At 43.3% G+C, this 19,292-nt stretch overlaps 1 long non-coding RNA gene across 4 annotated transcripts in view; it reads right to left on the bottom strand.

The window, feature by feature from the left end:
• Positions 1-1,354: 1,354 nt before the first annotated feature.
• Positions 1,355-19,292, bottom strand: part of LOC106850900 (uncharacterized) — a 65,386-nt gene continuing 47,448 nt past the window's right edge. For 3 of the 4 annotated variants that reach the window (XR_015805204.1, XR_015805205.1, XR_015805203.1), the window contains 2 exons: positions 4,898-4,947; positions 1,355-3,972 (listed from right to left, as the gene is read on the bottom strand). This is a non-coding gene — a long non-coding RNA (uncharacterized LOC106850900). The remainder of the gene's footprint in view (positions 3,973-4,897; positions 4,948-19,292) is intronic. The other variant, XR_015805206.1, reaches the window with a different exon arrangement.

Below are 19,292 nucleotides of genomic sequence, written 5' to 3' on the forward strand. Positions count from 1 at the left end.
TGATGAGGTTCTACAGCTCAGACCTGAGGGTGAGATGAACCAAAATCCATGAACTTTCCAGCAGGGAGGGTCTGGCACCACACACCCATGGCCACTTGGAGAGCAGGGCTGGCTCAGGTCACAGGAACCAGCAAAGCTGCTTGCATGGGAAGGTCAATGACTTTTTCTGTCGCTATAGAACAATATCTTCACACAGCACGAAATGCTAAATACTCATTTTCTCAAACTGAATTAACATAATTTAACTGAGGGCCATGTGTCTTCATTCTGGACTCTGTTTCATTGCAGGAGCTCTAACTGGTGACATGACCTCACCAGCAAATTTGAATCCCACTTCAGAGACCCTCTGAACAAAAGCCAAGTTTAATCATAATATGAGAATTTCCACAAGGAGAGTGAATCAGACCTCCTTGTATGAAACCAGAAGATGCTGCAGTGCTCTCCAGAGAATGCTGCATACATAACCAACAGTAAAACCCAAACTGGAGCAAATAGCAGTACTCTCTGGGAAATGCATCCCAGAAAAAATTTAAAAAAAAGGTGAGGTGAAAGAGGTTTTTTGTATTCTATTTGAATGATGCTAATTTAAGGGGGAAAAAAAGAAGAAATCTCCCTTTGTGGAAACATCAAAACCCAAGTAGACATGGCCAGCCTGCTCCAGCTGACATTCCATTCTCCTTGCTCAAGCAGTGTATCATCTGCAGAGGTCCCTTCCAACCTAAATGATTTTGTGACAATAAAAGTATCAGAATAGGTTTTTTATTCATGTTTCCAAAGGGGGTTGGTGTTTCTGCCTTAGGCAGGGGGGGAGATTTCTCTTCCAAACTCAACAGTTCTAGTTTAGTAGTGCTAAAATACTTTTGGAAGTTTTCAACTGTTTTGAGTTGGCATTTCAGAATGACACAGCTGAAGTATAATTTTTTTTAAGCTGGGGTGACAGAAAGAGGAATAAAGCCTAAGTGACTTCCAAAAGAAAAGAGATCATTAAGGTTGGAAATGAATCTCTAAAATCATTGAGTCCAGCTGTTTGCCCAGAACCATCACCACCACTAAACCATGTCCTCAAGTGCCACATCCACATTCTTTTTGAACACTTGCAGGAATGGTGATTCCACCACTTCTTTAGATACCCTGTTCCAGTGGTCTTTCCATTTGAGTCAAAATGAGAAAGTTTTGTTTGTTTTGCAAAGATAAGCTGTTTTTTACTATTATTTTTAGGTTCAGCCCTAGAAACAAGATAAGAAAAATTTCCATCTCAGCTTTTAAATACAGATTCATGAAACTTCTTGATCTTCAGTATAAGTTGTATGCCAAAATAAACTAAGCAAGTGAAACCACGCCACAGGAACATTGCTCTGGTTTGGGGTGCTTTCAAAGCTCGGATGCCCCAAAGTAATTTATTTCAAGCAACATGAGATACAAGCAGCCTTAATTTAACATTTCAAGTTGTGAAAGATGAAGTATCAAATATCCATCTCATATTTTCTGCTTAGATTAGTCCAAACAAACCAGCATATTTCAGGAATATTTCCACTTGCTTTCATCTACCTGGTTATTCCAGAAGGCTTAACATGTACTATTTCCTTTTCTTATCCAACCACTTGAATAACATCTGCCCTCTTCGTCAGCTTCCTAAAATAACCACCTTTGGCATGTTAGAAAAGATTTTTCATCCTCTGGTGCAAAACAGCAGTCAAGTAATGAACTGGGCTCAGCCCAGCAAATATTTAATTTGGCAAGTGCTAAGTTTTAACTTGTGATATCTCATCTTTGCATTCAAATGTCCAAAACAGGTGATACATGTGTAATGCAAAAAGCCTGAAGCAAACACCACAGCATCTAGAAAATAGCTGCAGGGTTTTTTTGCGATGGAAATTATTTCTGTTTAAAACATCAGCCCAGAGTAATTGTATATTTTGTTTAGAATGACAGCTGAATGTATTTGCTGCCTTTTGATGGCAGATAAGTGGGAAGGAAAATGCACTCTCTGAAGGCTTTTATCACAGAAAATCACTGTCGGAAAATTGCACCATGTAGCATAGCAATATTTCCATACTTTACTGCACTTACAGAGAGAAAACTGTTATTAAGGCTAACAGGATGTCATATAAAAAGAGATGTGTTCACAGATCCTTTATTTGGCCAGAATTTTTCCCCCTACAGTTGCAGGGGTTGAGAGGCCATTGCAGCAGAATTTAAAGCATTAGACTTTCAGTGAAGTGCAGCTAATATTTTAACAAGGGGATCCGACAAAATTCCTGCTGGCTCTGTCGGCTGTGACAAAACCCAGGATGGGACAGACCCACCGTGGGAAATCTATTCACCTGTATTCCCTGAGCCAAGGAGGGAGCAGGGATGCCTCCCTACAGCCTTGCCTTGCTGCAGAGAGCTCCGTGGTTCCCAGGAGATGAGGATCATTCCTCTGGTGCCCTTCATGCCTGGCTTGTTGGGCATTTCAGAGAGCATCAGGAAAGACAGCTGGGCAACCACCCACTGAAAGGAGCTTCAGGAGAGCTGTTTTGGAGCTCTGTGGAGGACAGAAAAGAGCTTGTAAGGGACCAGGCTGGAGAGAAACGGGGTGGGCACAGCTCGGGAGCCCTGTGGTCACTCCTGCTGCTGCACTGACTCACATTTACTGAATTTACCAGTGCCCTAGTTGCCTTCTGCTAAGCATGAGCCCTGACTCATAGTGAGAGCTGCTGTTTCTACTGTTAGGGATGAAATTCCCAATGGACAAACCCCTGCAGATTCACAAGAATCATCACAGCAGCTGTAAAACCGTTTCATCTCCCTATGACTCAATCGCGCTGCTAATACTTCAATTATTTGCAAGCTTTGTAAACAAAGCTATTCTGGGATGCTTTGGAAGCTCCAATCTCCTTCTCCAAAGGCCAGCAGTTAGTAATGGCTTCCTTCATCAGAACCCCTTTACTTTGGGGCTCACCACAGCTCTCAGCTGTGCTGCAGCTACTGCTCTGTGCTCCCTTCACATGCAGGAGCAGAACATCCCCCAAAATCCAGCCCCAGTGCCATTCTGCTCGCCCTCTCCATGGATTATTGCAATGATAAAAGCAGCAGCTGCCTGGAACAGATTTCTTTTCAGCAGAAGTGGGAAAAATATCTAAGCCTTCTCTTCCGTCAGCTTGTGTCAAGAAGATCTGCACCCATTTTGTTCCTTTTAAATTTCAAATCGCTTTAAAAAGAGCAAAAACTTTCAAACACTGCTTCTAATAAGAGCAGTATTGGCACAAACATAGGTGCACCTTCATTCCACTGTCGGGAAAAATTAAAAATAAAGAAAAAATTATTTCTTTTCCCTGACAATCCCAACCATCTTGAAGCTGCAAGCTGTAGCTGGTATTACAGCAGGTCCCCGAGGTAGCACTGCAAAAATTCCCAATCCAGACTTTTCACTTTGCAAGCACAGAGCAAGATCCCAGGCTCCCCACAAGACCAGGGAGGTTTCCTGGCCTGTACTAGGGACAGTTTGTTTTCATTAGGAAGAGCTTCCTTGTGGGATGTTGGACAGATTGACCCCCAACTCTGAAGAAGGCAATTTAACCTGCCATAAATCAAGTCATGTAACTCATTTTTGCAAATAAAACATCCTGAGCTGCTGTTCGGGGCTCCCATCACAAGATTCTTTGAATATCCATCCCTCTGATGAAATCTCCTCGTGGTGGAGTAATTGTTGTTGTTCTCCACACAGGTAACTATTTGCTTTTGTGTTTTATATTACGGATTTCCTCTTTTAATTGCCCGAACTCCACTCAGCATTTAGAAATATCATGCACAGCATTATGAAACAACATTTCTGTCTTGTCATGCCAATACTCAACTCTTCATCCACTGCTTCAGCAAGGAGTTGGTTTTACTTTATTTGAGATACTTCAGCATTCCCCTAGGAATAGACAGAAGTGCTGCAGATTTTATTTTCTTCTTAGTAATTGATCAGACGGAGTGGAGAAAGCTCTATAAAAAATAAAATCAGAAAACAATATTCTCATAAAGGCTGTTAGTTCTTCCACAAGTTGACCTTAATTTTAATTTAATTTAATAGAGAGAGAATAGGTCTAAATGGACAAAAGTGTCAGATTTCACCATGCAAAATATTAGCAAGAATCACATATCAATGACACACAAAATAGAGGACAGTCAATGCCTCTTCTGAAATCATGATCATTTTACTTTATGCTCCTCTTCTCCCTTTTAGGAAATCCATTGTTTCTTGTTCTTTCACAAATGAGGTAAGTACAAGTATACAGTAAGACATTAACAAGAAGGAAAATGGTACAGGAATGGATACTCTGTAGAGGTCATCCACACTAGATAACTGGGGAAGCCCACAAGCTGACATGGATGCATGTAGTTTTCCCAAATTTAAAGGTTTTTTGGTTGCTGTTGCTTTACAAGAATAGATCCAGTAGGGTTATATGTCCAGTGTATTTAATTCTGGACTTAAGAAGATAACAGACCTGTTTATCTTTAAAAAAAAAAAAAAAAAAAAAAAAAAGACCTATTTCCTGCACTTTTGCTTGGAAGATATCACTTCTTCAAGAAAAATAGTGTAGGAATGTGAATAAGTGATATTACACAGGTTTTCTAAAGAAAAATATTGAAAAAACCTTGCAGATCAAGTAGTTTATTTCCCTGAGAATTAAAGACCAAGAGGCTTTTACAACATTTTAACATAATTTTAAGCCAGCATTATGTGAAATAAAAATTATCTGAATATTCTCCTGTCTTCTAAAGAGGATTAAAAAATTAAGCTAAATACTTTCCATCGCATCATTTGATACCTGATCACAGAACTTCAACAACTGCTACAAGAAGTACCATTTCTCCATATTTATGGAGGTTTTTTTACATATTTCCACATGAAAATTTTAAAGTTTACCTGCAAGGCAGGATATCAGCATTGCTATGTCCAAGCCCAACTCTGTGTACCTGTGTGTGAAGGTTGGGAAACAAATTAGAGGAACTTATCACCTTGGTTTTCTGACTCTAAGAAGGTGAAGTGGAGGATCTTCTAGATGAGCAAAACATTCTTGCACAAAACTCACTCTCACAGTGTAAAATAACTTCAATATTAACGAATTAATTTCATTAAAACTGAGAAGTGGTTTGAAGTGAAGGCACTATCATTTCCCATGACTATCGCTCTCCACAAACTCCAGGAGACACTGAGATCACTGAGATGGAACTTCTTTCATTTCACAGGAGAAAATGCTACTCTGGAAGCAATCAGTGGTCAGCAGAACATAATAGCAGCTGACATTTCAGGTCAATATGAAAGCAGTTTGGAGCCAGCCAATTTGGAAGTGCTCCAGTTTGTCACTTCATTGCTAACGAAGACAATGTTGCAACATGCTTTGTTTAATATAAAAACCAGGATAGAATCATGGGAGAATTATTTCCCTCTCAGCTTCACCCCCCTCCAATCCTCTTTCCAAATGCAATTGTTCTATTTTTAAAAAGCTCATTTGTTCTTATTGTTCTTGCATCAAGCTGGCTGCTCACCCATCTGTCTCCCACTGTGCTTAAAAAGATGTCACGATCCTGCAGTCCCAAACACAGTCCTGATGTTTCCACTGAACTAAAACACATCTGCAATGACAGCTTTCACTTAGGAGTGAAGCTATTTTTTAAAAAATCTCAACCTCACTAGTCAGATTTCAGATGGATTTATCAAAAAGAAAAACCAAAATAAAACCCCAAACCAGTGCCACTTCATCCAAGGTACCAGGATGCTCATTGGTTAAGACATTAAACAAAGTTTGTTTAAAGAATTCCAAGGTTCATCATGCATGTTGTTTGAGAGTAATACCATACAAAGATTGTTGGGAAAATGAGTCTGCCTTTAGGGCTGCCCTTCACCCAAATCCCTCAATGACATCTTGAAAAAACTCCCAGCCCAAGGAGATCCCATAGGATCCCTCAGATCTGTGATGGCAATATAATTGAAATACCCCTGGAAAATTGCCTCTTGCTGCATGTCAGAAAGGAAAAGGACAGAAAGCGAGCAGGTAACCAAACCAATGTGCTAATGTAACCATTTTCAAGGTTTCAAACAGAATTCTTGCAAGCACCTAAAGACTGATTCCCTATTTTGCAGCTTCCATTGCAGGGAAAATCAGTGTCATGGACAAAATCAAACCACATGTGCCTTCACTTGCCTCATAGCAGTGAAATGTGATGGAGAGAGTCAGAAATGTAACACATCATCAACTCAGGTGCCCTCTCATCCCCTGCTGCCTCAGGTTTTGGCAGTCTTGTTGAAGGCAGCAAGGCTTTCAAAGCTGGGATTGGCTCTGCTGAAGCACAGCTTCCTCCAGAAAAACAGTTTTTAGATGAGGTTTAGATCTGTTTTTAGATGAGAGCTCGAGTGCAAAGCAGGGCAAACACTGAGAAACTTTCAGACCTGGCACAACTTCCACCACAGTTTCTGACCCTGAGCATGTACACCCTGGTTCCATCAGTGGATTCCATCTCCATAGTTTGGGATTCAGCTAAGAGGCCTCAAGACTCTTTGGCTTTGTGGAAAATAGAGATTGAAGCACTTTTCTCTCTCTTAAACTTCTTCCCTGTGAGTCAAGTCAGAGGCAGAGTAGACACACACTTGCCCTCAGTGTGTTTCATGGAATAAACAGGTTTGACAGCTGAGAATTTTTGGCAAGAGCTGCAAATAAACTCGCATTTTTTTAGAGGCTTAAAGTAGACAAACAGCCAGGCTACTCTCCTCAGAGGAACAAATCCTGAGGAGACCTTTTTTTATCTTATTGCATTAATGAATATTCTGTCACTTTAGCAGGCCAAACATAATTGTTCAAACTGCTATGCCGAGACTAATTGCCCTGTCATTTACAATTAGAGGCGTTAATATGGCCATTAAGATGTTACAAATGGCTCCTGAACACCCTCCCCGGTCACCAGGATGTATAGAGCACCCTGGCAGAGTAGCAGAGGGAGTTAGAGGTCAGGGACCTGAGCAGGTCTTGGTGCCCTGAGAAACCTGACAAGGCAAGAACATGCCACAGCTTTCCTTCCTGCCAGACCTTTGCTGCTGGTCAGCAGGGAAAGCCAGCCCAGCTCAGATGGGACTGGCACCTCTGCACACCTGCCAGCCCAAAGACTCCCTGGCTTCCAGGTGCTGCAGCTCCAGCAGCCCTTCCCTCCAGGAAGCCAAGCAAGGCATGTGGTGCCACAACCTCCTGGCAGCAATTAGCCATCAGAATTGGGCTGAGACTTCACTTATAATCTTTTCAAATGGAAAGACCTTCTTGTAATTAATTTCTTCTGTCCACAGAGCAGCCAACACAAGAGAAGGGACAGTGAAGCCTTTAACCCAAATTCCACAGCTCTAGAGTGCAAGTGCACCCACTCCCACAGAAAACTTCTCTGTTAAATGAGTTCTTAAAGCTTGGTGGGTGCCAGGCTGGTGAGGGCAGCTTGTGGACTTGTGTGCCATGTCAGCTGGAAGAGGCTGCATTTGCATGGAAGGTTCCAGTCTCCAGCTACATTCTACTTTGAGATGATCTGGGGCCATTCTGTTTCAAGAGGTCAATTTTTAAAGAGGCAGGAGCAAAAACATCCCTCTCTAAAAATAAACCAACTCCTGTGCAAAGGCTTGGCATTCCCCTGTCAGGTTTCAGAGACTGGGAGAGAGAATAGTCTGGTGTTGGCTTCCAGCCACAAGGAAGTTCATATCTAGTATAATCAAGCCACATAAGAAAAAACTGAGCAGATAAGAAGCCAAACGCAACTCAAGCCACAAAGCCTCCATTGAAAATGTGTTTTGACTTCAGAAGAGGGACAGGAAAAGAGAAGAGAGGATTAGAGATTCAGGGCCCAGTGCTCCTCTCAATTGCCCCAGATTTACACCCATTATATTCCAGAAGAGTTGATCCAAATTCCGCTTTGCTGTGAGAAAGGCAAGAGCTTAACTTACATCAGCTGCAAAAACATTTCCGATTTCTTATCTCCTTCCTAATTGCCATTCAGGGGACAGTGTGATGTGTGTCACGTCCAGCTTTTACCCGTTTATTCTGAAGGTTAAAAATGTCACAACGGGCGTGGAGTAACCAGCATTTAAAAAAAAAAAAAAAAAAAAAGAAAAGTTTGTAGATGCAGAAGTCTGTTATTGCAAGTCCAATGAGAAAATAATGCTCTCTTTGTACTTGTTTTCCCTTGACAGACAGCTTAAATTAGGTTGCTGAATAACTTGGTACATGGTACAACAGTAAACCTGTCACAAAAGCATGTTAATCAAAGCACAACTGATACTTGACATCCTCTGGTGAAAGGCATTTTTACAGTGTTTCATTAAAATTGAAAGGAGGATTAAGAGGCCTATTTCTTGATTAATGTCTCTCTCTGACTGGGAGATGTAATCCTATCCATAACCTCAAATTACTGGAAACAAAATTAAATTTCTGCCAGCAGATCATTCTGAGCACATAAGACACAGGGCACAAAAGTGTTCATTTCTTTATACTTTTTATCCAACCTTTGAGTTTCAAACACTACAGTGGGAGCTCTAGTTACACTCCAGGCTACAGGAGATGCTGTGGAATAGCCCCTGAGACCTATAGGAGTTGGCCAAACATTTTGAAAACATTTCTTTTAGTGTCAAAAATTTTTATAAAATGATACAAGGAAATCCTTGGTGACAAAGTAAATCGGAGTGATAGAGACAATTTCAGAGGCAGAAGTTTAGGGAGAAGCTATTCTACCACCTTTGCATGCCACAACAACAGGAACAGGGAAAAATACTGCAGTTGACAGGACATAGCAGGGTGTCAAACATCCTCAGGCTTTGGGAAGAGCAGAGGCAGCCAGTCTGGAAGGAACAAAAAGTTGGAATTTCTGTCAGGACACATCCTGGCTCTCCTGGCTGCCAGGTGACAGGGATCCTCCTGGGAACACGACTCTCCCTGGCAACCCACTGAGTGATGAGAAGTGGATTTTTTCCTCCCCACCATCACTGACCCAAAGCCAGGAATTCAGAGCCAGGAGTGCAGGGACAGAGCAGTGCCAGGCAGCCCTGACTCCCCAGCCCACAGGGCAGTCAGCTCCCTGCCAGCCACCACAGCCTCTGGGACATTTGCATTCAAACCTCTTGTATCAGCAGTGCTTGGAGCCTGCGTGCCCAGCAGAAGGAACAAAAGATGATACAACCCACACTGATTTCAGCCTGCCCCACACCACACAGGGCAAAGGCAGTACCAGGTCAGAAACTCAGCCCTGGCCACCTGCCAAAATCCCCATTTCACAGCATGCTCTGCTCACTTTCCATGGCGAAATCCTGCCTGGCTAAATCACAAGAAGCCTGGAACAGCTGCATATCCCATTCAAACAAAACAAACCTACCCCTCAGTAGTCCACTCCAGCAGCACATGGCTGCATCTCCCTTAAACAGACTCTTTCTTCCACGAGCAAACTCCAAATGGGCTTTTGTAGCACACCTGGCAGCCATAATCTGGGTTCTCAAAGGCAGATTAGATAAAATCACTTGCAGCTCTGCTGTTTCAGCCACTTCTCCCTTGAAATATCTTCTGGTTGCCTCAACATGATGGTTTCTCTTCAGCAGACAATAGTTGAGCTAGAAGCCTAAATTCCAAAATGCACAAGAGTCAGACTCTCAACAGATGCTCCTCACATCTCTGGGCTTCAGTAGCTCTCTCCCTCCCAGGCCATTAACACTTAGTGCCAGGAACAATTTATTCCTTTAGATAAGGGCTAGAACTTCTCCAAGCACAACCTACATGCACTGAGATGTTAACAAGTCACCTAAGGGTACATCAGGTTTCAGCTTTGATCTCCTCTTTGGTTGGTCTGAAATCCCTTCCCACATCCTCCCTCTGCAAGGCAGTGCTGTGCTGCAGGGGGAAGCCCTGGGATTTCCTTGGAGGTGCTGCCACAGTCCCCACTGCTCACCATCTCTGCCCACCCAGCAGTTCTGAGATCAGGTTGGAGTCCTGCTTAGCCATGAATAGCTGAAAAATTTGCTTAAACAAAACAAACTAAAAACCCCCACAAAACCTCATATAACACTGAGCTCTGGCATAGCATTAAGCTCTTGTTTTTAAACCAACATTCAAATATGTTCAAATATCTGACTTGCATCCTGAGCAAGCAGCCTTACTCCAGATTTCTGCAGAACATGGGTTTGAAACCCATTCACCCCCTCCTTCGATTTTTCATTCCCCACTGACTCCTTGGCATCTCTGTCCTAAACACCTCTGTCCTCACCCCTGTTTACAAGATCAGGTTAAAGCAGTCTGTGACAAGAAGCAGAGCTCAAGAAATGGATGGGGCTGTGTTATCCTCCAAGAGTTTTAAGGGCAGTAAATATCAGGACCCTCCTCTCCCTCCCATATGCAGCTCAATGTACACAACAGGAGAGCATATCTGAGAGATGAGCTTTGAGATACAGCCTCTTATAGTACCTGCAATAATTTAATAAGCTGCAAGCTGCTCCCAGAGCACATTCATGGGAGAGAGGGGTTGTTGTTGTTTTAGCCTTTGCAGCTTTGCTAAGCTTTGAACTGAGGGTATTGGGTTGAACAGCAGTAAATGCTCTGTGAGTTGCCTAACATTTTCCATGACACCATTCATATCATATAATCTTACACCTGACATTTCCTATTCTTATACTATATCTACTGCTTGAAAAAAAAAAAAAAAAAAAAAAAAAGAGATGGGTCTTTTGTTGCTATTTATAACATGCCAATAGATCTTAGTGAGTTTTACCAAAGGGCAGGTTAAAGAGTAATTAAAAACCTAGTCAGATTATTTTAAAAAAGAAAAGGAAGGATGTATTAGGTGTTCAAAACCTTCAGGGTGAAGTCCTCTGGAGCAGTATTGAAATAGAGTGTTTTTGTTGTTAATCTCACTTTGAAAACTCAACTTATTCTCATGAAATAACTTCCTTATTTGTAATCTAACTTGTAAGAAAATATTTACACCACATACACTGGCTTATTTGTCTGTTAAGTGAGCCATATGGCATCAAGACTGGCAATTTAAGTGGGAACACACAACAAATGAGTGGTGCAGAAAGCTAAACCTTAGAGAGCCACAAAAGCTGGTTCAGAGATGAGCTTGAATAAAGACAAAATGAACCATTTCCCAAGGCATGAGGGGGTCATTGGGGAAGCCACGGGATCATCACAGGGCTCTGTGACTCTGTTGTGCAGGGCAGACCCCAAATCTCTGTTCCCTGCTGTGTCCAGCAGCTCACTGCCCTCTGTACAAACCACGCTGGACCATCAGCCCTGCCCTGCAGTGACTCCATCAGCTCTGGAAACGGGAGCAGTCCCAAGGGAGGCTGAACATCACCAAACACAAGGAGCCAGCACTCCTGGATTCTGGCCGTGCCCTGGCAGGTGGACAGAGCAGGCTGAGGCTGGTGCAGCCTTTGCAGGAATCTGGCAAAGCTGAGCACAAATCAGTGACCTGAGGATGCAAAACCTGCCTGGCTGCTCCCTCCCTCGGGCTTCTCACATTTCTAATGCTGGTGAAGGGGGGGGGAAGAATGTAAAACAAGATTTCTCTAGCTGCCCTAATCTGTGTAATGCCCCTTTGAAGCTTTCTCCTCACATTTCTAGCACAGAGATGGCTCTCACTGCATAATGTGGGTATAGATAGCAACCAAGGACATGGTTATCCTGCTTTTTTGCTCTAAAGAGGGAACAACAGCAGGGTCAGTGGGGAAATGGGAGCTGCCAGGGGAAGGAAAGAGCAGATTTAAATTTTCTGCATTTCAGCCGGGCTAGAAACAGTTAAATGTGTCACTCCACTTTGATATCTCATTATAATCCCAATGGGTTACCCCATTATTGAAGTTGCAAGCAGTGTTGGAGCATAAAAGTTTAGGGCACAAAAATGTTTATGGTTATTTTCAGAAAACAAATGTGTTTTAAAAGGCTTGAGTCTAACAGAGTCTGAGTGGAGGGAAATACTGGAGTGATGGCAATTTTAAAAGGTCCAAGGTATAAACATTTGCACAGCAAACTGATTTGGAAACCAAGAAATAGGAAGATTAGTTTATTACGAGGTTCATTTCTTTTCTGATTTCTGTAGCAGAGTGTTTTTATCATGTGAAACGACAGTCACTGCCACAGCTAGTCAAATATAACAAGTGGGAAAGAGAGAGAGAGAGAGAGGGGGAAATAATTCTGAAACCTTTCTAAAATGAAAGCTTTCTTCTAACTCAGGAGCCATAAATAAAATCAAGTATTTGCCCTCAGGGAAGAACTTAACACAACTCCAATTCAGCTAAAGGAATCTTTCATCAAGGCACAAGGACTTTGCCCTCACTGTTACTGTGCCTTCTCCTCACTCTGCTCTTTGGGAGCCAGAGTCACTGCTTTTAACAGCTGGGCACTACCAAAAGTCACCTCCAAGGAGCCAACAGAGCCAGCAAAACCTGGACAAGGCTGATTTCCAACAACTTCATTCCCTGAAGCAGGACTTCAGGCTGCAAGGTTTGTCAGGGGCTGCACACCCCTCAAATCTCTCAGCTCCATCCGTGGCTGCCCCAGGCTCTCACAGCACCACCAGCCTGCTCCTTGCAGCACAGAGCAAAATTTGCAGAGCTCTTTGCTGCTGCAGCATTGTCCCCACCCTTCCACAGGAAACTATTCCAGGTTGGAGGGTTTATTTCAGGAGGGGTTCCCAGCACCGAGAACCATTTGCAACCCAGGTTAATTTTCCCCATCCATCTGAAAACCACATAGAAGCCAAACAAAAATCACATGTGAAGGTCACAGTTTCCCTTTTCTTCTTTCACCACAGTTTTCCTTCCTTCCCTCAAAAGCAAAACAAACCCTGGAACCAAAAGCAAATCAGAATCTTTTATGAAGTGGGGAAGGACAGTGCAATGAGTTGAATGATGTCAAGAAGGCCAAAGATTTGCTATAATAATTCTTAGAATAGACACAAATCCAAGTGCAACAGGCCAAAACTCTTTTTAATTCCACCTGTATAAAAACAAAGTCATTTTCCAGTGAACTCAGTAGAGCTGCTCCAAATTTACTACGGTATAATTCATAGTGTGGAAAAGGAATGTATAAACAAGATCTTATTCAGGCTGGCTTGTGACAAATGGTGACATTTTCTTCTTGGAATAAAACCTGTCAAAATCATGTAATTAAGCAGAGAATGCCTTTGCTGAACAGAGTTTATTTTCAAACATCAAAAACATCCTATATGAAGTAAATCTGTGTTCTCCTAGTTTTCCAAAAGTCTCATTTCATCATGACTTACATTCCCTATTGGAAGACTTCCTGAGCTGGGCTGCCTTAACCTCAAAACAACTGAAATAATCCAAAAGTGTGTGCAGCAGTAAGGGGTTGCTGGGGCCATACTGCAGCCTTGTTTCCAACCTGGCTCTTTCTGCATTCTGTTTTTCCTGTGTGTTGACAAAAGGTAAATACTCTTCCAAAGGTATTACACCTCAGAGCAAGATAAACCAAGCCTTGAATAGATGCACCTGTAACTATTCACAGGCTGCCCCAGTGTGTTACAACTCCTTTGCAAAGAAAACAAATCCCTCAGAAGCATGCTCACACCGTGAAACAGTCCAGGGAAGATTTGGGAGTTGTTTTTAAATAAAAGCTGCTAGCACAGCAGCTGCTGCAGAGGGATGGGATTGTTCATTTTGGGTACAGCTGCCTTCTGCTGCCTGCACAGCTCCCAAGCTGTTGTTAACAGCTCTCACTGTACAGAGAACCCTGAAACTCCATAGCTCAGTCCCCCAAGTCAGCAGGATGCCCCAGAGCCTGCAGAGAACAGCAGCTTCCATTCCTTCCAAACATTCAATCAGCAAAATGGCCCAAATCCCTCACCAGCAGCAGAAATGGGAATCCACAAAAAAACAAAAAAAAAAAAAAAACCAAAAAAAAAAACAGGCAAAAAACGTGCAAAACCTCCCTTCAGTGGGAAGAAGAGGTTGCATCCCACGTTCAGGTGTAGGGACTGAGCTTTTGCAGAAAAAAAATACATCCCCACAAGGCCCAGCTAGGATTGTGCCTACAATAGCATGGAAATAATAATACACCAATATTCCAATTCTAATAACAACATTGGAAAACGCTGAATTTGTCAAAGCTGATTCACGTGTCTGAGGAAGGGGGGGAACAAAAGGTGGTTTTGACACATCATCTTCCTGCCTCCTGTTTTTCTCTGCTTCTTTAAATTTCATAATTCAAATGCTATAATTGGAGTTGAGCGAAAAAACAGAACTTGTGTCATATGAGAAACTGACATTCTGGCATGCTTTTCCATTGAATAAGAACAAAAAATAAAATTAAAATTTCTCGTGAAGTGACAATCTAAAAAAATCCAGTTTTGAACCCGTCCATATTGATACATTTTAAGATTTTGTTTTGAGAACGTCAAAGCAATATAACAAATTAAATCCTACTAAAGTATATCAACATTTTGTGTGAAGAATCCAAACAAACACAGAAACAAGGATTTTACCTTTCCAAAGCAAAACAAAAATGTTCCTCAGTTGCAAATAGATTGACACCTCTCAGTAAGACTTTCTGACTTTGTTGAAACTTCATTTTCTGACAGAAAATTGTTCCATCAGAAATTTTAATGAGCTTTCCTTCAATACAAACAAGCCTGTGTTACTCATGCCTAGGAGAAAATGTCACTTGGCAATATTTTGCTTAGTTAGGTGCCTCCCCATTAGGATGAAGATATTACACCGAGTCTGCCTTGGTTTCTCCACATTCCCCCTCCCCATGCACAGCATGCACATCTATCATCTGATTAAAAACATTATTTATCTTTATATAAAAACATATATTTCCTAACAAGCCAAGACATTTATAAATAACTTATAATACCACAGCTGAGTGCTAAACATCATGATTTAGGATGAAAGAAGAAACCTTTCTGATCATTGTCCTTTAGTATTTCAAAGCCCATTTTTCACGTTTATTTGCTGTCACTGGCTATAAGTGATTGCCTTGCTGTATTGCATTTCCTCTGCAATGGTGAGTTGTTTGCAAAAGGAATGGAGGACAAGCTGTCACATCAAAGAGAAAAGACTGAAACCCACCAGGAGGTGAAGCAGGGGTTTATTGTCTTTTGCCCTGGGTTTTGACAGTTAATTAGCTCTCGTCCAATTTATGCTTGTGTGGCAGCTACACCAGGGTCACCAGCAACAGCTCCAAGGTGAGGCCAATGCAAAGGATACAAGGCAGGAGAACTTGTGACAGAGCCCCAGCAAAGCAAAGGGCTTCATCTCTCACCCCCAGCCACCGCTGATGGACTCGTGCCCTAATGAAGCCTTTGACTTGTTTATTTTTTCCCCTCACCACATCGAGGACCCTTTCAACAGCTTTGGGCACTGAGGAATTGCCAAAGTGGCTGCTAAATTAAGCTGTCAGAGTCGCAGCATCTGTGGAAAAATGCTGCCCCTTCAACTTTCTTTGAGTCAGCTGCCTTGGGCAGAGGAAGAGGAGGAAGAGATGAAGGGCTTCCCTGAGATGCTCTGCAGGGCTGCACTTCACGACCTCTCAGAACCTCACCCACATCTTCTGGCACCCAAAGATCTTCCAAGGCTTGGCAAAGCAAATGTTCTTCCTCCTCTTATTACCTGTTGCTCTCCCTGCTGCTTTGATGTGTTTTGCCACCTGCACACGTTTTACCTCCACTGCAGTTTGAAACCCCAAGTGTAAGGAGAAAGCAGAGCCCAAGGTCTTGTGCTGGGGCAGGGGCACAAAACCAGGATTTTCACATCATGGGATAAACCTTTGATCAAATCACATATCTCAGCTGCAATAAATGCTGGAAGAGTGCTGCCCTGCTTGATGCCTAGTGAAAAGCAGCAAGGTTTCACCTCTGAAAAAAGACTCTGGATCAATTTAGAGGTCAGGTGGATGCCTCAGGGGAATATGACAGATAGGAGCACCAGAAAAAGAACTGGAGATTAGATGCAAATTCACTTTATATTAAACATCCACTGAATGGGAATTTCTAGACATTACTGAACCAGTCAAGACTCAAACTGGAGAGCCAGCCTTGAATACTACAGAGCTCCTTGGCAATGTCCAATTCCAATTTCCAAGTGAAATCTTCATACCTTGTAGAAAGCAGCTGCTGCCTTAAAAAGCACTTTCTTTTTTAGAATTACCTGTTCAGACCTTACCCAAGCAGAGTGAGGCAGTTTCTAGGCACACAGGAAGCATCTTTCCTGCAGAGACAGTCTTAAAGAGTCAGCCTCATTTAGCCACATTAAATATGGAAAGCCCTGCACTAAAACAGCACTGGCACAATATCCCAGCTTCCCTGCAGCTGGATCCTGAGGAGATCCAGGGGCTGAATCCCATTCCATGCTGTCATGATGGGATGCTGGATGTGCATCCCAGCAACAATGCCCCAGTCCTTTATTTTCTCTTTGTCAAAGACATTGAAGAGTCACCAGCAATCTGAAAGTCTGAAGGACACCATTATCCAGGTTTCTATATTACAGTCACTTCTGGAGAAATCTTTCCTAAGTGAGCCAGCCAATTTCAGGAACTACCCCAAACAACCCCATACTCACAAAAGCTGGAGCAATCTCGGATTCAAGCACTAGTGAGATGCAGCAACAAGCTCATATGAATCACCTGCAGGAACTGAGCTTGGGTCTCAAGAACAAAACAGGCTGAGAGATTCCAGCTGAGCATGAAGAGCCAACCCCCAAACACTGGGCCAGCAACACCTTCTCCAAACCCACCTGGAAGTACAATAGAGTCACCCTCTTAAATCACTGAATCACAGAATTCAGAATTATTTGGGTTGGAAGGAACCTCAAAGATCATCTATTCCAAACCCCCTGCCGTGGACAGGGACTGCTATCACCTCCCTGTATTGCTCAGAGACTCATCCAACCTGGCCTTGAACAGTTCCAGGAATTCAAAGCACAAATGTCTCCTTCCTTTAATGACAAGAAGATGAGACCCACCTCTTCTGAGCACCTACAGCTAGGTGTGATGATTCTAGCTCCTGCAGCCCACTCCTAGTATCATCTGCAATGCCCTTCCACTCTGCAAACCCCCACTGCAATCTTAATGAAGGACTGATGTGAATGCAACTTGTATGAAAGGGTCTCATGAGAGGCAGGCAGAGAGCTAAACAACAGACTAAACTTAGTGCGTGGGCTTGTGGTTTGTGTTCCTCTCAGCTGTGAGTCACTGTGTGGGGTACAAAACTGCCTTCCTCCCCCAAAATATCATGGAAAGAAAGCAGTGCCTCACGTTACAGTATGAGAGGCTCTACACAGCAGGGGCCAGAGCTGTGTTACTCACAGGGAGCCTGAACACTTGGCAGCATCACTGCCAAATCTGTCAATGACATTTCACACAGGCCATTGAGCAACCAGCAGAAGAAAATCATTTTCATCCAGTCTTGATCCAGTGAGGTTCAGATAAGAAATAGGATAAAGATCCTTTCAATTCAAGGTCACCTACCTCCTTTCTTTTCCTTGGAAGCTCCTTTCCAGTCTCCTCCCTTGCTGTCCTGAGTGCTGTGCACAGCTCAGGTCCTTCCCCCGGGGTGCTGTGATGTGAGACTGCTGCCTGGGGACTTGGATGCAGCACCTGGGAAGGCTGCCAGCTGGACAAGGCAAGCAAGCACCTCTTGCAGATTAGCAGTGAGTCCCAGCAAGCCTTTTCTTCTTGCACAAATTTGGAAGTTTTAGAGTTGGAGCATGCACGCTGAACACTTCCCAGAAGATTTAACAAATTTGCATTGGCAAAGATTCAGTGATTCAGCTCAGGGCTCCTCACCCTCACAAACAGGCACATCAGGGGCCCTGGTGTGTGTCACCTGAGCAGGTTCCAGTGAAGCACCAGGAGCTGCTGCACTGCTCTAACTCAGGCTCCACAACCATTCTGCAGCAGGAGCATTAAAAAAAAAATAAGCTACTGAATAGTCAGCTCAAAGGGAAGGCAAGACAGAAACCCTGGATATGATTGTTTGGCTTGGATCAGAAGATGGTTTTCACCTGTAGGTGCTTGTCTCCATCAAGGGAAACAAGTTCCTTCATACCTGCTCCAGGATGTAATGCATAAACAGGAAGAGGCAGCCACCAGGGAGAGGTAAGAAATACACACCTATGCAGATTGACAGCAGTTTTCTGCATGTTATTGCATAACAACAACTGCTGTCCACTTCGGGACAGTGACCAGGGCTGCAAAACACGGGCCCTTGTGTGCCTTCCCTGAGCCAGCAGTTAATAATGCAGTGCAAGGAGTCAGGAAAGTCCCAGATGCCATGACCAGGGCAGGTGCCAGGCTCTGCTGGAGAGAGTCCCAATCACACAATGCAGGAGAAGGATTGAGCCTTGTCCAAAGTCTTGCAAGACCAGCCAGGATGGGCTTTGTATCCACACCAGGCTTTTTCTTAGGCGTTTTTGGTACTAACTTCCCTCAGCCCATGCCTGTGAAGCACCAAACACCCCTCCACTATCTCTCACTCAGGATTATCAGCATTTTTTTGGGTTTAGAGGCTGCATGGGCAGAGCAGAAGCTCGAGACCAATCACAGCACTTAACCACCCTCTCCACGAAAAAACACTTCTTGAAATATCTGCCTGTGCTTGAAGAACCTGAACATACAGGATAGCCAAGACCCCAGCACACCTGACCTGCTTAAAATGCCTCTTTGCCCTTGGGAAAAACACAGTGAGGCTTTTGAGAATGAATTACAGAAGGTAAAACTTCTAAAGGAAGATCAATAGTTGGGCATCCTTTCCGTTACAAAACCATACTGACATTTTTGACATGTGCCTGCATATGTTTTGACAATGGAGCTGTGAGACCAATAAGAGAGGACTGAGGGTGTTTTTGTGCTACCCTCAACCCCATATTTTTATAAACATCACTTTTCATTTCTGGATGCACTGCAAATCCATTATGGATAAGGAAAGCAGTCGTGAAACACAATTAAGAGATGGAGTCATGAGGTTGTAGCCTTGCAGCTATGAAGCAATGACCTCAGCACAAGGGATAGATAGAAGATACACTAATCCCTATTAAAGGGGGAAGCTGGCAAATAATGTTTTTTAAATCTGCAGCACACTGAGCTGAGTGTGCAGGAGGCTGGAGGAGAGCTGATGTAGCCATGCCAATGGATTTCTCTGCTCCCCGGGGCTGCAGAGGCACCCTGCTAGCAGAGACACTGGATGAGCACTGCATGTCTAAACAAGCACACAAACACACAGAATTTTTGGTCTCATTGCCCAGGGACTGGAGGGGCTTTCTGCTGGGGGCCTCCCTGCTGACACAGAGC

Source organism: Sturnus vulgaris, chromosome 8 (assembly GCF_052056855.1).
Source record: "Sturnus vulgaris isolate bStuVul1 chromosome 8, bStuVul1.hap1, whole genome shotgun sequence".
In the NCBI taxonomy this organism is placed as follows: Eukaryota; Metazoa; Chordata; class Aves; order Passeriformes; family Sturnidae; genus Sturnus; species Sturnus vulgaris.